Source organism: Leiobunum rupestre, chromosome 1, assembly GCF_980474605.1.
Source record: "Leiobunum rupestre chromosome 1, qqLeiRupe1.1.hap1, whole genome shotgun sequence".
Taxonomy (NCBI): Eukaryota; Metazoa; Arthropoda; class Arachnida; order Opiliones; family Sclerosomatidae; genus Leiobunum; species Leiobunum rupestre.
Genome location: NC_143384.1, coordinates 57,546,001 through 57,565,414, shown reverse-complemented (window position 1 = coordinate 57,565,414; position 19,414 = coordinate 57,546,001).

Here is a 19,414-nt window from a genome sequence, read left to right as displayed (position 1 = left end):
ACGGCCACGCCAACGGGGGGATACGTGGGGATAGGGGTGGGGACACCCGTGGTGGAAGTATCCCGACCACCCGTTGGGGGATTGGTAGTCGTCCTCACACGGCCATCCACAAACTCTGCCTCCCGGACGCCTGGGATTACAGGAGTGAGCCACTACTCCCGGCGTCTGAAGACACTCTCTCAGAAACAGCTGACAGAGACAAGGTTAAAAGCGTGGGAGCGTCATTGAGTTGGGAATATTAATCTAGAGGTCCAATCAAAACGTCGGATTTCAGTATTTCGCGAAACAAGTTTTTAAAAATAAGAATACTGTCGTCGGCTCCCATCGGCGTACCAAATGACGAGAAAACGTTATCATTCTACCCGTGGCGCCGTCTATCTCACAATGGTTCGTTCAAATAAGACGCGTTTTCAAGCAAAATGATTTTTTTCTTCAAAATAATGGATGGCGCCACGGGTCATATGATAACGTTTGCTCGTCATTTTAGAGCAGACGGCACATTCGTATTTTTCAAAAACTTGTTTCGCGGGGAGCAGATTTGATTGGATCTCTAGATTAATATTCCCAACTCAATGGGGAGCGTACCCAGAAACCTGGACAACAGCTTCATATAGCCCGAGCGAGAACAACCCTCAGGAAGGGCGGAAAAAGTCAACAGAGAGGGCAAGGTTGGGCCAAAAGACTCAGGCAGGCCAACCTCGTGAAGAGCCCGACGAAAAATCGACCTACTGACCGCCGACCCCGGGCAGGAGAAGGCAAAGTGGGCAGGATCACCCTCTTCCCGGCACAGCGGGCAAGAAGTAGAGGGACGCAATCCGAACCGAAGCAACACCGCTGGAACAGGGAAGCGATCAACCCGAGCCAGAGAAAGGAGGCGTTCCTGGAACCTAGAAGAGTGACAATGCCAAACCTGGGAGCGGCCCGAAAAATACTGCACGGAAAAAAATCTGCCCGTCTGTGCGTCTGTCCTATCACGCTGCCACAAACGGAGCAACGCCGTGAAGCATCGCCGACGGATAATCAAAGTGTCTGGGGGCGGAATATACAGAGGAGCCGCTGTGTCATTAGAAGCAGCCCGAGCCATAGAAATCTTATACTCCTACCTAGAATGCTCCCGTCTACGGGAGAACCTGACGCCAAGTCATTTTGTAGCAACGACTAATGATTATATAGTCTTTGCTTAATCTTCAGCCAATCAGCGGCCATTCATTGACTACGGCCAGCCACTAGCGCCATAACATGGCGGTTTAAAATAGTAGAAGCTCAGACGATTTTTCAGGATCCATCCGATCCAAGCTCGCTGAATTCCCATAGGTTTTTGCTGGAGTTTTTCTCATGAACCACTTCAACGTTTTTGGATTTTTATTTAATAAAAGTGTTAATATTTTTTGAACTTTTAGTTTTGTTTTCATATTTACTTATTATAAGGAATATTTAAATGCCATTGTGAGGAAGTTAAATAAGATTTCGTCAGAGGTGGGCAAAAATAGTGAGCACTCGTTTTTGAAAATCCTGCAGTAATGAGTGAGCGCTTCAAATTCGAATTCCAGCTGCTCTTGTTCAGCGAGAGGGCTAAATTGAGCAGCCCCTGGGCGAGCGCCGAATAGTTCGCTCCGGCGTTGATGGCTGACGGCGCGCTGAGGGAGATTCCCCCCTCGACGGGTTAGTTCCCTCACTTTTAAGCGCTCACCGCGCGCTGAGCGAGATCTCCCGATCGTCGGAATAGCCCCCTCACTTTTAAGCGATGCGTTAGTACCCTCAGTAGAAAGCGCTGACGCAGCGTTGAGGGAAAATTACCGAGAGAAGGAATAATTCGCTCAGATTTGTGCGCTAGCTACGCGCGGATTTTGATCACGGTGAGCGACGGTAAAGTTCGTTTACGCAAATCGCTCACAGCGCGGCGAGCAAAAATTTCAAAAATCAAACATTAAACTATTACTCGGCTATGGGTTTATTATTTACTTTTTTTATTAATAAAATGAAGGGTACTCTAAACGTCGGGAGTTAATGATATCTCCGATTGAATAAAATTCAAAGGTTCTTCCGAATTTATCCAACGATAAACTAGACTGCAAATATTCCGTTTAGTGTTAAAAGAGCTTTATTAAGGAAAATATTAATTAAGGATCGGTACCATAAAAACAAGTGGACATTTACTAACCCCTAATCCAACTCATTTGTAAATCTCCAGAATTTAATAGACAGTTTTAGCAACTACCTACAGGGGCGGTGCCAGAAGATTCTTAGGTGTAGGCTAATAATGTTTATCATTTGTGGGCCCCCTGTTCCTCAATATTGGGCCCCTCTATATATTGACTTAAAATTCAATTTTGCAAATTCAGGTAATTTATTTATTATTTGATAATAGTGCGGTTTTTAAAATTTTACAGTATTAACTATCATCACATATTTTATTTGAATTTAAAAATCGACTTGATGTGGCCCCGTCAGATCGATTTGTGGGCCCCTATTTGAACACAAAAGTAGGCTATAGCTCGTGTTGCCTACCCCTAACGCCGCTCCTGACTACCTACACCGGGATTTTAATCACAGTGAACGACGACAGAGTTCGTTTACGGTAAATCGCGAAGAGCAAACATTTTTAATAATAATAATTATTTAAAATTAAACTTCACATTTGACGGTATGAACAAGTTAATAATAAGATTATTTTTAATGTATATGTAAAATATAATACAATATCTTTGCATATAACCGTCTTAGATTTTGTCCATTGTTTATGACATCGACAAAAATAACCATATCATCAAATGATCAAGCTAATTGCGAAGATTCACGGTTTTTAAATAATAATTTTTTTCAGAAAAAAAGGGAGGAGTTGGAATTAATATAATGGCCAGCCTGTGCCAATATTAAAACTGTTTTAGTTCCAAATTGAGGTAACTCGATTTACGCGAATTTTCTTTTTTGCCGTTTTTCAAACTTCCTTTACACTAAAAATATAAATATTACAAATAGCGGCCAATGTATAGTTACAAAGTTATCGATTATTTTCCATTTTTAAAAAGCATTACGTTATAAATTTTTATCAAATTTAAGTAATATTTTTTAGATACCTGGTTTTGAAACTAATAGCGTTCTTTTCGTTTTTATTTCACACCGAATTTTAGTAATAATAAAAATGTTTGAATAATTCTAATGTCTAGTTTGTGCGGGTAACAAAAATCAACAGTGAAGAAGCTGTCAACAATCACCGTCAAGCTCAGCATGTGGGGAGTGGGGACCCGCTGGCTGCCGGGGAGTATGAACAAGGAGGGAGGGGGTGGAATTACCAAGGTAACCTATTTAAAGTTACTATAGACAGTAGGCTATAATCACTATGCTGTAAACATCTGTGTCGCGCGAAAGCGATCCAAATGTAACGACTGACGATAACGATAAAAATTACATCATTCTTCCGAATTTCAAAAGGGCGTTATTTTATTTTTGAACTTGTAATAACTTACACACAAATATTTTCTTTACATTTTTCTGTTTTTATTGCTTACGATGTTACATTTTATATACAATATTGGAAATATTTCAATAATTATTTAAATCTTCGCTCTTGCTTGATACCTACAAAGATTCTCAAAAACAATTGTGTGGAGCGTGTCATTTTCGCCTAATTTGGTTTGACAACAATGAAACGAAACCAAAATTAGTTACCGCCATACGCCAAACGAGGAGGCAATGAACACCGCTAATGCCCCACAATGGAACATTTTGAAAAAAAAAAGGATCCACCGTGGAACTTCGTATGTCATTAGAAAGTGTTCATCTTGTAAAATACGGAACAATTAAAACAGCGAATAGACCAAACGAAGGTGGTCCTGAAAAGGACCGTTTTGGTTTTAGCCAATTATTTGGCTTCTTCTGGTTTTTGAATTTTTGAGACCTTTACGCAAGAACAACCAGCTACAGCCACTTAGGGGGCTTTGTTGGCATTGTCCAACTGCTCCTTATACAACTGGAGTTCAAATTCCATTGCCCCGTTCTTTAACTTGGCATTCATCAGCTCGTCTGGCCTTTGGTCGAGTTCTTGTTCGTTACAGAAAATATCAAAATATTTTTCTGTAAATCGTCCTAAAATATAAAAAAACAAAAATTATCAATAATTAGTAACAATAATAATAACTATAGGTAACACTAATTTGCTGTATTTACGTTTTAGCGATCGGCTTTCAACTTGAAGCTTGAAACGAGGGGGGGGGGGTGGAACCTGAACCCCTTTCCAAACTATCCCAATCGTTTCAATTTTGGGACCCGCAGGTGGAGTCCAGACACGAAGGCGTCTCTTTCGGCATCTTAACGAAAAGGGAAAGGTTGACCACTCATAGGAAACGTCTCTTCGTCGCAGCGGGACATAACTAACCAAATATTTCAACGAAATAGGCCTTCACTCGCTAATTTAGGCTTGACTTATAATATACATATATAAATATACTTTTCGCTAAACTGAACTCCCCCTAAAAATTAGGCGTATAGCTTCATAGACTAGATCAAAACTAGCCCTTCTGAAACCGAAATAAGTATTCTATAATAAAATACCATATAGGAAAACGGAGAAAACCATGTATATTCGGGCCGCGTCTACGGGACGTTAGCTCCAAAGTATATTTTTCTGGACTACGGATAGACTAACATGAAAACGTTAATCAATAAAAATAAAAATACTACGTAATATCATAAATCCATAATTTAATGGAAATAATTCACTAAAACCTATTTACAGAGTGACGTCATCACGGTAAAAAATCACCCCTAGCGAGATGCTGATAAAGGGCACGTCATACACGAGAAGCCCTCTATATAGAGTGTCTCTTGTGGCTAGTTATCAGTAAACGTTTTGCATATAAAGAATAAGACGTGTCATACTTATGTAACAATATTATTAACTAATGGTATTATTAGCTATTTTTACTACATTTATTTACAATGTTTATTAATTCTGTGTTACTATTTACTAAGTTGCGACTAATCGGGCCGATTAGATATTATTGAACCTTGGAATCTATAGCCGACATATTCAGACATTAGAATAATATTAGTTAATTCAAAAGCATTGAATTGGCGGCTTGGCCCGATTCATAAAATCCTATTTGGCTCTGCAAACCTTTTTTCCTTACTTTGGGCTTTTTTTTCGAACACTGCCCATTCCAGACAGCAAGGGCGCCACTTACTCGTTACTGCACCTGACAAAAATATTAAAATAGGGGGACAGTCGATGGAGGGTTTTTTCTATTTAGCATCGAACCCATTTTCTTCATTCTCGCAGTTTTCAATTTCAACAATAGCGTGTACTTCTTAACGTCATATGACGGGGGGTCAAAGCCAGAATTCCGAACTGACGCCAATGAGTCGCCCCTCCCTTGGGTCTTAGCCGTTTAAGATAGCCAATGCTAGGGCAATTTCGAAGTTTCCTATACTTATACCTCGCTTCGTAATCCTTTCTACAATAATAGTATAAATAGTAGGTTCCTTTCTCATTTCCTTACAGTTTCTTGTCGACTTTTCTCAAGTCTGCGTTTTTCGATTGGTATTTCGGTCCTTCCTTAGTTTAATTTTTTCGTGTTTTTTGCTTTAGCTGTTCATAATTTTTCTCGCCTTCGAAGTTTAATTTTTTCGAGTCCATAGTTTTGGAGTTATAGTACTTCGACTATGGCTTGAGTTTTTTTATTCAGTTTCAGGCTTGAAGTTCGTTTCCGTATTTTACAAGATGAACACTTTCTAATGACATACGAAGTTCCACGGTGGATCCTTTTTTTTTTCAAAATGTTCCATTGTGGGGCATTAGCGGTGTTCATTGCCTCCTCGTTTGGCGTATGGCGGTAACTAATTTTGGTTTCGTTTCATTGTTATCAAACCAAATTAGGCGAAAATGACACGCTCCACACAATTGTTTTTGAGAATCTTTGTAGGTATCAAGCAAGAGCGAAGATTTAAATAATTATTGAAATATTTCCAATATTGTATATAAAATGTAACATCGTAAGCAATAAAAACAGAAAAATGTAAAGAAAATATTTGTGTGTAAGTTATTACAAGTTCAAAAATAAAATAACGCCCTTTTGAAATTCGGAAGAATGATGTAATTTTTATCGTTATCGTCAGTCGTTACATTTGGATCGCTTTCGCGCGACACAGATGTTTACAGCATAGTGATTATAGCCTACTGTCTATAGTAACTTTAAATAGGTTACCTTGGTAATTCCACCCCCTCCCTCCTTGTTCATACTCCCCGGCAGCCAGCGGGTCCCCACTCCCCACATGCTGAGCTTGACGGTGATTGTTGACAGCTTCTTCACTGTTGTTTTTTGTTACCCGCACAAACTAGACATTAGAATTATTCAAACATTTTTATTATTACTAAAATTCGGTGTGAAATAAAAACGAAAAGAACGCTATTAGTTTCAAAACCAGGTATCTAAAAAATATTACTTAAATTTGATAAAAATTTATAACGTAATGCTTTTTAAAAATGGAAAATAATCGATAACTTTGTAACTATACATTGGCCGCTATTTGTAATATTTATATTTTTAGTGTAAAGGAAGTTTGAAAAACGGCAAAAAAGAAAATTCGCGTAAATCGAGTTACCTCAATTTGGAACTAAACAGTTTTAATATTGGCACAGGCTGGCCATTATATTAATTCCAACTCCTCCCTTTTTTTCTGAAAAAAATTATTATTTAAAAACCGTGAATCTTCGCAATTAGCTTGATCATTTGATGATATGGTTATTTTTGTCGATGTCATAAACAATGGACAAAATCGAAGACGGTTATATGCAAAGATATTGTATTATATTTTACATATACATTAAAAATAATCTTATTATTAACTTGTTCATACCGTCCAATGTGAAGTTTAATTTTAAATAATTATTATTATTAAAAATGTTTGCTCTTCGCGATTTACCGTAAACGAACTCTGTCGTCGTTCACTGTGATTAAAATCCCGGTGTAGGTAGTCAGGAGCGGCGTTAGGGGTAGGCAACACGAGCTATAGCCTACTTTTGTGTTCAAATAGGGGCCCACAAATCGATCTGACGGGGCCACATCAAGTCGATTTTTAAATTCAAATAAAATATGTGATGATAGTTAATACTGTAAAATTTTAAAAACCGCACTAATATCAAATAATAAATAAATTACCTGAATTTGCAAAATTGAATTTTAAGTCAATATATAGAGGGGCCCAATATTGAGGAACAGGGGGCCCACAAATGATAAACATTATTAGCCTACACCTAAGAATCTTCTGGCACCGCCCCTGTAGGTAGTTGCTAAAACTGTCTATTAAATTCTGGAGATTTACAAATGAGTTGGATTAGGGGTTAGTAAATGTCCACTTGTTTTTATGGTACCGATCATTAATTAATATTTTCCTTTAAAGTAGCGCGAGCCACAATCCCCTAAAAATGAAGAAACGCGTACCGCGTAGCCCATTTCACCTGCCAAGTTTGTCAAGACCAAAAGAATGTATACTAGCGCCTATTGTTATAATTTGTGGCTTTTAATATTTAATAAAGCTCTTTTAACACTAAACGGAATATTTGCAGTCTAGTTTATCGTTGGATAAATTCGGAAGAACCTTTGAATTTTATTCAATCGGAGATATCATTAACTCCCGACGTTTAGAGTACCCTTCATTTTATTAATAAAAAAAGTAAATAATAAACCCATAGCCGAGTAATAGTTTAATGTTTGATTTTTGAAATTTTTGCTCGCCGCGCTGTGAGCGATTTGCGTAAACGAACTTTACCGTCGCTCACCGTGATCAAAATCCGCGCGTAGCTAGCGCACAAATCTGAGCGAATTATTCCTTCTCTCGGTAATTTTCCCTCAACGCTGCGTCAGCGCTTTCTACTGAGGGTACTAACGCATTGCTTAAAAGTGAGGGGGCTATTCCGACGATCGGGAGATCTCGCTCAGCGCGCGGTGAGCGCTTAAAAGTGAGGGAACTAACCCGTCGAGGGGGGAATCTCCCTCAGCGCGCCGTCAGCCATCAACGCCAGAGCGAACTATTCGGCGCTCGCGCAGAGGCTTCTCAATTAGAGATAGAGAAAATAAACTCGTTTGCCTTGAGTACTCGCTCACTTGAGCAAGCCGTGTTTAAAACTCTATATGCTCATTTTTCCGAACGCTCGCAATTTTTTGCCCACCTCTGGATTTCGTTTAGGTTCGCTTTGAAAATATTTAAGCCTAGGCCTGACATAGGCCTAACTTTTAAAATAGCAGGCAATGTCAATGGCAGATTTGGGAGAAGCAGTGGCTGAAGGTTCTTAGTATTAACCTTTGTATTTAAAGGTTATTTCACATTTAAAGTAAGTAATATTATATTTATTATTATGTTTGTAGAAACTTAGATAAACAAAAACCTTATGAAAGAGTAATTACATCCCAGAAAAAATACATTACACTAAAGAATGACACTTATGACGAATTGACGACAGTCATTGAATTAAACAGCAACAATCATTAATTGTCTTATTTTTCAAAACTTTACCTTCTATTTAATAATATGCTTTTTGTCTTAGAAGCTTAGCCAAGATAAATGTCTCGCACTCTGCTTAAATTCAACATTCCACTGTTAAACAACATAAGAGATAGTACGCAACGAAGACCGATATTTTCAATGTAAAAGTGTTCTTAAAAAACGGATATTGCAGTTATTATAGTCCTGAGTTGTTGTTCCACCAGGCTCACTGAACTTCCTGAAGTAATTTTTACCAAATCACCAATTTGAAAGCCCGCCGTTTGTTAACATTTTAAATTGCCCCGAGGCTTAAGGAAACCCAAACTTATACCTGTACAACGACACATTACCGTCCACCGCAAATCGTTTTCTACATGTGGAAATGCAACATCGAGGAGCCATAACAACAAACAACGCAATAGTTATCCAAAACGTTTGCATATAAGAGAAAAATCTTTACGAGTAAAGAAACAGTATACCATGCTTAAAAACTACATTAAACTCGATCACGGCCCCCTGCACGCGCACGTCCTGCACGCGCTCACGTGCGCGTGGAGGGCGCCGTGACTCGATTGACGTGGGCCAATCAAATGCGGGTTCTTAAGGTGACGTAATCTAAAATCAAATTATTATTTTCAGTAACTCAAACTAGATGGCAACGAGTCGTTGCCGTAGTCACTCTTTGAATCGTGATTGGCTGATAATGACGAAACCTCCGCAAATGTAATTGGCCCATTTTGTATTTATACGAAATCATTCTACGTTATAAGATTTCTATGGCCCGAGCATGGGCATCCATCTGCTCATTATGGGTTACACCAACATGGGAAGGCGTCCAAAATAAGTGAAAACGGGCATTGGGAAAAGGCAATAGCTTCTCCAAAATATTCTGGACCAAGGGATCCATAGCCGTCCGCAAAGATAGATAAAGCTGAGAGGGAGCCCGAGCATATAATCGCAGTATAGATTTCATGAGCAGCAAGCCATGACACCGCCATATACAAGGCGCACAGCTCGGCTCGAGAGATAGCCACGTAGGAGGGGCAACGATAACGACGGCTAACACCCAGATTCGGAATAACAAATGCGAAATCCGCCAAAATCGGAGGACAGGACGAGGGAGCCATCTGTATATACATGACACCACTCTAAAGGAAGATAATCGAGACGACAGTAAAAGGCTGAAGCCAAAGAGTGGGAGGTATAATCTGCTTTTGGCCCTGGCAACCAACGTATATCGAGGACGAATGGAGACTCTGTACCCGGAGGCCATGAGGAGCATAAAGACTACGGGACAACGCTGTGGAACAGGTCCTCCAAGTCCCACCCTTGCGCCAGGAGTGTGACAGTACCCCGAATATGCATGTACGGCAAGGCTTGTTCGCGAAACCAGCTCTGAGTCAAATGGGAAGGCGGGGCCCGAAGACAATACAAGGCGTATTGCAAACACTGCGAATCCCGCCGAAGAGAAAGCGGAGGGATGTGCGATTCCACTTCCAAAGCCGACACACATGCCACATTATAGTTGTTAGCCCTTAGCCCTTGAAATTTTTTTAAAGACAAAATGGTTGTTAACCAAGTGGCCTAAGACCCCAAAACTAAACAATAAAAAGATTGCATATAACAACTGTACAGAAAGATGGTAGTCTATGATCGTAGATATATCAAAATATCGCTTTCAGTATTTAAATGAAAATTTTTATTTCTAAGATTTAAAGGGATCCATTAGGCTTGTAAGGGGATGATAGTGGGGGTCGAAATGGTACTACTTTAAATCGCGGAATCCAACAACTTTTTTTTTAAAAGTAGGGAAACGGTTTTGTACTGCAGCGCCACATGTATAATAATGTTTTATGAAACTTTATAAAACACGTTGTGGTGCACGTGGTAATCCGTAGTCGACGGAAATTTGTTTTGGCCAATATTCTTTGTTTGCGCCAAGGAAAGCTGTACATGTACAACTAATTGACTGAGTGGAAAGAGACGAAACGTTTGCCATTGCCGAAAAAGAAACGTTTATTGTACCCCTGCTTGTTCTTGTGGGAAAAGGGTCGATTGCAACAACGGGAAAATAAAAGACAATGAATTAAATTATTTGCAAGTGAAACAACCTGCTCTTAAAAAAATAAAGATCGTTAACGAAAATTCGAGTAGAGAAAAAAAATGGGGCCTAATGGCAAGAAAAACTAGAGTAGATAGTCAGAAAGCCGATATCTTCGAAAGTGAATCAAAGGTAAATGATATATCCTTTTAAATTAAACTAAAAATTAACTAATCATTTTATTCGAATTGAAGTTAGAAATACAAATTCTTGGAAATGTGCTTACGAGCGTGATCTACTGAACTATGACAACTGCGTAGAAAGACGGAAGGTAAGTTAAATAAACCTGCACTTATTAAAATACCATTTATTAAATTGGAATTAATATTAAATAGCAGAACGAAACACCGGTTTATGGAAATGGCCTTGATTCAGGAAAAGTAGTTTTTTTCGCTGATCACACCTCTAATGTACTTAATTTTTGAGTGCTGACCAGTTTTGAAATTCTGAAAAAAACAATGGTAAATATCAAAAAATAAAAACGCTTTACAAATTTGTTAATTCTTACTTTTTATATTCCATTTCCACAGGAGTGGAAAACAGCTTTCTCTTGCGTGTTGGTGTAGCATTTTCAAGTGATATTTGACCTTCATTGTGTATGTGTAACTCTTAAAGAACTACATGTAGAAAACATCTTTCTCTTGCGTATTGGTGTGGCATTTTGAACTGATTCTTGAGATTGATCGCAAGATGAAATTGTGATTAACGATTGATTATTCTGATTATCACTAGAATTTGTGTCCGAAGCTCTCTTTGCTAGGGCCAATAACATTTGGTTTTCAAGTTTGGCCTCAACCAAATCTAATGCAGTTGGTAAAATCTCTTCTACAAAACTATCAGAAGTTACTTTTTCTTGTAAACCTTTGGTTTGAAGAAGCACATCAGACTGGCCCAATTGGTTTTGATAGCTATCTTCGCAGTACTTATCATGAATATTTAGTATATGTAGAGTAAAATATACATTAACCTTTGTTATACTACAATTCCTCACTGATGCCTTTTCTATTTGCGTAGAAGACTTGCATAGTTCTATTGCTTTACGACAATGTCTGAATTACTAAGCCTTAGTCAAACCAGTCTTTTCAACTCCACATTCGCGAATTTTACCTCTAGCCAATTACTTTTTACTCTCTCCCAATTCTCAAATTCTTCAAGAAGATAAACCTTCGATTTATCCCGTTTACACTGATTTTCTTTTCTTTTGTCTTTTTTAATAATAATTTCGGAGGCAGACATCGTGGCCTAATGCCGTCTGAAATTAATAATGAACTAGAATAAAAAAAAACCGCGGAAGTATATTCCGTCATCGCACCTATCAGGCTGCGCGGCGCGCCGCTAGTGGGAATTATTGAAAATAGAAGGCGGACTGGCTAGAGGGGGACGAACGTTCCACCCCTTACGAGCCTGGTGGAACCCTGTAAGTGACGCAGCAAAATTTTGCTTGTTGTACGAATGGCGAATTCTTGTATGCTCTCAGAGCGCTCTAAATACACTTTTATTTTCCTTGTTTCTTGTCGATCTCGGCCAAAAAGCTGTTCAGCTCCAAGTACATAATCAGTAAAGTTTTTATTAAATTAACAAATCTTTTCTCCTTTTCTTAAAGGTCCTTTAAATTGGGCAAATTGAAAAGTACCAATGCGCTTAGAGCTTAGGAAATATAGCGCCATCTCCCTTAGTATCCATCAATTAAATATGTGAAGAAATAGCAGATGACGAATTTTTATGTTTTTCGGTTGAGATTTTAAATGTTACGCAGAGATAATTTGGAACGGTTGAGCCCTCAGCTTGTTGTGTGTTTCGAGGCACATTAATTAATGACATAAAATTATTTGTGGTATTCTACTTTACTTCAAAAAAATATTCCGCGGTCAAAAACTCGTCTCTGTTTCTCACAAACAAAACTACTTAAAAAAATATTCCGTGGTCAAAAACTCGTTACTTTCTCTTTCATCCCAAAGTTGAACCCTCCCCAGTAAGTCCCTCTCGAGGGGGTAACCACTTCGTGTAGTAGGTGTACACTTCTATTTGTATTACGAATAAATACTACAAATTACTTTGTAATACAGCGTAGTATTGTAATATGGTGAATCATTCTGTAATACGGTGAATTACCTTGTAATACCGTGTAATACTGTGTAATATCACGTAATATCAAGTAATATTGCGTGTAGTACGTTGTCTATTAAGATGTAGTATTATATAGTACAGTGCATTATTGCATATTTTTTTAAACTCAGGTATAACACAAAATCATTTGGTAATACATAAGTAATATTGGAAATATAGGGGAAAATACTTTTCAAATTCGATTTAGGAAAGACAGAGGGAACGAGTGGAACTCTGAGGCAAGGGCGAAGGTGAAATTCCAGGTGAAATGAAGAGGGAACGGTGCGGGGGGACGACGACGTTTACTCGCACAGCCCGAGCGGGGAAATCACCAATGCTCGAGCCGATGGTATGACGTTGTTTATGCCTTGGTTTATTATTATGGAAAAAAAATGGGTTAGTTCCCGCTCGTTAGTTCCCGACGTTAGTTCACTCCGACGGTTCGCTCGCGTTTGATCCTTGGTTAGCCATTTTTCCGAGGCTCTTTCTCGTTGCAAAACAAACGTCACCAGCGTTTGATTCCATCGTGTCGAGTGACGTAAATATTACCCACCAATGAAATACCAGGACTTTTTGAATTATTTTAAGCGGCGGAGCGTACTGGGTTGACCAGTGGATTGAGAGAAACGCTAAAAAACGTCTCAACATAGACATTCTCCATAGGTATAAATAAATACATTCTTGGTATTAGCATGTAATACCATTAAAAACTTGTAGTACTGCCTAGAAATTGTAGTATAGTGTAATACTGTGCAGTAACTGTAATACTGTGTAATAGCTGTAATACTGCGTAGTACCGTGTTATTCCGCGTAATTCCGTGTAGTACCGTGTAATGCAATGTGTAATATATGGCAGTACGGTGTAATAATTAATAATACAATCAATTTTCAGTAATACGTGTAGTACCAGTAATAATTCTGTAGTACCAAGTAATCTGTAGTCCGGTGTACACTAAGAAACCTAGTGGTTACCCCCTCGGTCGCTCTCCCCCTTTTTCCCATGCGAGAATTTCCGTGGTACCCTTTTCCCCATAGTCGAACCACCCAAGTAAGTCCCCCTCCCCCTTTTACCCATTTATTTATTTATTTATTTATTTGTATAATAAAGAAATAGGTCACTAAGCTAGTGTTAGCTTATATGTGGCCGTACAGTAAATAAAAATAGTTACAGGTTATTACTTAAACAAAAAAAACTTACAAAATACAAATAAAAGGGGTGCATACGGTACAACGAGTTAAAAGGGTCATTTGAGACTAGAGTAAAACAGAAGTCGCAGATAATAGCATAAATGGTATAGTTGGGGAAAACGTAAGAGGGGAGTAAAATAAAAGTTAAGCTAGTAGGTCAAGTTTAGGACGCACAATCTCGCGAACAGAGCGTCGGAGAGCAGAACGAGTGCCACAAGAGAGAACATCAGCTGGTAGAGAATTCCATAGATCAATTGTTCGGTGGGAGAAATGCCATTGGCGCAGGGATGTTCTAGTCCTAGGTTTAAAGATTTTTGCGTCGTGTCCCCGGGTTCGATGTAGAGAGTCAAATCGGAAGAATGAGTTTGGGTCGACTGATGAGGTACCATGCCACAGACTCCAAAGTTGTACAATATCGTTCACGACATGTCTGAGTTTATGGGAGTCGAGATGGAGTGCAGCGTCACGGTCATCAGGAGAATTTCCGTGGTACCCTTTTCCCCATAGTCGAACCAGCCGAGCAAGCCCCCTCCACCTTTTCCCGTAGTACCCCTTTTCCCCATAGTCGAACCAACCTAAGAGATTACCTTCGGCGATATAGACGAACCACCCCAGTAAGCCCCATAGAAATCGGATAACAAGCGTTCTAGTTTATTATCCGATTTCTATGGTAAGCCCCCTCACCCTTTTACCCATGCGAGAGTTTCCGTGGTACCCTTTTCCTCATAGTCGAACCACCGTAACTAACGAGCCGGATTACGGTATCTTACGAGCTGTATTACGATAACTAACGAGCCGGATTACACCGATGAACTTCTTTGAAAAGTTTGGCGGGGGCGTAGGTACCTCTGGAACTTCTGGTTAGACGAGGGAAACGTTCTCTTTCATCTGGCATTGCTCCTCGGATGTGTGAAGTACTCGGCGTCAGTGGCGGCGCTAAGATTTAATCAGGGTAGGCTATAGTAGGTTTTGGGGGCCCCCCTATATATAGGTCATGGGCGAGCGATTCTACATTAATCGTTATACCTTTAATAATGATATTTTTTTCGTTAGTCACGTTAAAATTGTCTTTGTAACGAATTTTATTTTCGTTAAAATTTTAACGATAAGAGTAGAATCACACCCCAGATGAAATTAATTCAAACATAGATTCAAAAAAACTTTTTATTTTAAAAGTTATAATTAGGCTAGAAAAGTTTCGAAAATATATAGGCGCTATATATTTTAAAGCTTAAATTGAAGCCGCCTGCGATTGAGGGGGCCAGATAATATCTATAATTTTAAAGTATCCTGAGAATAAATAGGGGCCCCCTATTATGGGCTACATAGGCTACAAATAGTTTGACATAGGCTATTGCCTACTTAGCCTGAGTGTAGCGCCGCCACTGACTCATGTAAGCCAATAAAGAGAAGGGTCTAAATTTAGTTTTGATCCCCCACATAAATAAAATTGAGGAAAAATAGCAATCAGGTGAAAATTTATAATCTCACTGCCTTTACTTGGGTAGCAGTAGCATTAAGGTGATATAACCGTAAAATTGATTTCGATAGATTTTTCCAAACAGAAAATCGACCCGTCGTGTATTCTATTTTACCTAAAATACCTTCGTTAAGTATGTAGTCAAGAAGGGCTTAATTATATAGCCAAGTACACAGATATTTTTCTAAAGATATCTACTTCACTTTTATTATCAATGTATTCATTGACGGATGTGATAATAGAAATAACACTTTAAAACAATATATATAGTAATACAAATTTAGAGCTGTACATTTTCTTGCATAAGTTTTAAGTACATTAATTTTTGGATGAAAAAATAATGGCCCATGATCCCACGGAAATATTTTCCGATCGCCGCCTCTGACTCGCTTAGTTGTTCCGTACCACCCTTATCCCTCAATTAATCTGCCAAAATTGAAAAATATCCTCCAGAATGGTTAATTTCATCAATAAAACTAGTTTACCACCGATGTTGATAACTTCATTTTGTATCGTACCGTAAGTATATTTTACATAATTCAGCATAGCTTCAGATTTTATTTTAAAGTCCAGGAAATTCCTCTTTAACAATTCTAATAGTTCAATAAAATTCATTTTCCCCCGCATCCTTACATTAATTTTTTATTTTTCCGTGATTTATTTACTTTTGCTGTTACATCTTCCCTGCACTCTTAAACCTCTATATTGATAGTTATTGTTAAGTATTCGTAATAAAACCATATATCAAATATCTTAGAATTCCACGCTCTATTTAATGAAAACTAATCACAATGCTTAATATAATTAAAATTAATAATAAACTAAAAACTTAAATAACTTTTTAACGCTACATTCAAATAAAATATAGTTTATAAATCTTATAGGACTCAATGAACCCCCACTATAAAATATAAAATTAAGATAATTAATTAACCAGGGTACCTAATATAAATTATAAACTAAATCCCTTCCTTCAGCAATACAAAAAATTAGAACCCTCAAATTATGGAGATAATTGGCGTCTTTTCCCTCGTTTTATTACCATGGTACAATACTTTCCGAGCTGACCCCATCCAAGTTTTTCTCAGAAATTTTCCGAACTAAACCAGTAATGTCCCCTCAACTCACAGCGATCCCATGGAACCAGTGACATGTTAGCGGGTCACTAGCCCACTACCAGATAGCCCGGATCCAACAAAAAGCGCACGTTTTCCAAGGCCAGGACCTTTCGTGGGTCAGACAACGTCATACATCCCATGACATGACACGAGTCTTGGGTGCACCAATGACCCAAATAAAAAGGGTCACCAATTACTTTTCATTTTCAACTCCGCCCTAAAATCCACGGAACAAAACCAAGAGACATAGCCCCAAAAAGACAGAACTCAGGAGAACTCGAGAGAACTGGACAGAATTCTGATTCTGGAGAGATCTCGACAGAACTGGACAGAAGTCTGATTTCTCAAGACTGAACTCGGCCTTTCTGGCAAGAGAAGGACTATGTCGAAATAAATAGAAAATAATGTGCGATGAAGTCGCGCTTAAATATTAATTAACCCTCGTTGCCACCCTCATGATCGAAACAACCATCCAGGGCATTCCGACCAGAAGAGCATAATCCAAGCAGCCATGAATCTGAGAAGTGTAATGCCCTCAACACCCTCGAATCACCTGTTGTTCACCCAATATCTAGCCATTCCGAGAGAAGAAACCCAGATGACCGAGACCGATTCCCTTGCCTAACCACATGTTTTAGACTGAAACCCGAAGTACCTACGCCGCTTGTAAGAAGTTCGTCGTCGTCATCCGGACATCCGTACCTTCATCCGGCTCGTTAGTTACCTTCATCCGGGCATCCGTGCCGTAAGCGAGACGAATTGACAGTTTGGAACTGTCACAGCGAAACAAGAAGTCCCCCGTTGAGCCCCTCCAAGAAAACGCGTGTGCGTGTGTCTTGCGTAATTCGGAATTCCGTAAATTGAAGAGCAACCACGAATCAAGTGATAAGTAGAAATTTATATAATCCCCCCCCCCTTGTAGAGTACCCAGGGTCGAAATACGAAATAGCCGGTGAAAACGTAGATAATTATTTTTGGAAAGAAGGCTTAATCCCTCGCTATTGTTCGAGAAAAGGGTTAAAAGCAAGTCCCCTCGAGGTTGAGAATCCATTCTGCTTCTTGAATTTATACAGTTCGGACTAAATTTTTTCGTTCGCATTGTACCCTCGTTGTAGCCATTTCTGTTTTGTTTTTTTAGTTAACATGAATTAATTGTCGAATCTCTAATTGTAGTATATTAATTGTAGTGTGTATTATTTAGTGTAAGTGTATATTTGTTTCTGCTCCCTCCGTCCTTTGAGTCCAAGATGCCTGAGAGTAGGGATACCGGAACCGATCCCATAGAAAATAGTAAGAGATAGTTTCATTAAGAAATATATGGTCAAAGAGTGTATATTTTCGTGTTTTAATTAACCCTCTTATGTTGAAAAAGCTAAAAGAACCATAATGGAGATGGCCTAACCATCACTAGAAGCAAAGTCAAATTATCGCCTCAGTCCCCCTGAATTTTTTTCATTTTATTAATTTTTTTTTTATAAAATTGAGTGTTAAATAAGATTTTGTGATTGATTAACGACAAAGGGTTTCCATTCTAAATTCAAATCTTCCCCCCCCCCCCCATTTTTCTTTTTTTCTTTTCCCCTGTATGTAACCCCCTCTCTCGGATTTAATTCACCCTACGATAAGGCCACGACTTGCATTGTAACGGATTTTGCCTTACCATTGCCAATACACCGCTCCGTACGTTACAATTAAATTAGTCACCCCGGGTAAACGCTTATCGTTCACTATTGGAGATAGCGTAGCTGCTGGTCTAGATTTTAAGTAGGCTTACACTAGAAATTAAATTACTTATGTCAGGAATTGCCAGGTTTAATAATATAACACTTAAATCAAAATATAACACTTAAATCAACATATAACACTTAAATCAACATATAACACTTAAATAAACATATAACACTTAAATCAACATATAACACTTAAATCAACATATAACACTTAAATCAACATATAACACTTAAATCAACATATAACACTTAAATCAACATATAACAACTAAATCAACATGTAACAACTACATCAACATGTAACACTTTAACACCTTATCTCAAAATAATCGTCAACAACTTAAACCCTAACATTACCGCCCTCACTACCTCACCCTTTTTGGTATTTCAGCTAGAGTCAAAAGCAATACTTATGTGTTCAGTTCTCAGCATCCCTTGGGTCGAGTTCACAACCGCCGAAAACGCGGCACTCCATGTAATGTCTCACGCGTAACCAACCGCACATATCCGAACACCAAAAATCTCGCGGCTCTTGGCACACTTAAGGAACGGCAGCTTAGGCGTTCGCGTACTTCTCAGGGCGCGAGTCGAGGGTTCCTTAACCCTTTACACTGTATTATAGCTTTTGTGTGTAGTTCTTGTATATTTACGGAATGAGCTTTAACGTATATGGATATAACTGATTTATTACATTGATGAATATATACATAATATGAAATGATGCATGACGCTTGTGTCGTAGTACCGGACTAACTAACTAACTTCTAGTTTCCTATCTATCTCGTTGACTGCCCCTACTATATGCGCCACCTAGCGGTGTCTATCTACAGAGTCTATGATGTCATACACTACAACCACTTTCTTTTTTTTTTTAAGAATTAAAGTGATCTATATCAATAGCTTGAGAGTTCAATTATTCACTTCACAAATTCAATTTAACAATTGGTTTTGATTTTCGCGTACTTCTTCTCTTACATGGTTTGTACACTGTTTCTGAAATGTCTTTGGAAAAGTCTCTTCGAATTTGGATTGTCGATTTTGCGTCACGATTTGATCGTAATGATGCTGTTGATGTACTGGCCACATTCTGGGTATGATTGTCCTCATCTCTTTGGTCTTCAGGATCTTTTCTGGGTCTAGTCTCGCTGATGTCGTCTAATTGATTGAGTTCTCTCTCATGATTACTCTGGTCATGTTGCCGTTATGATTG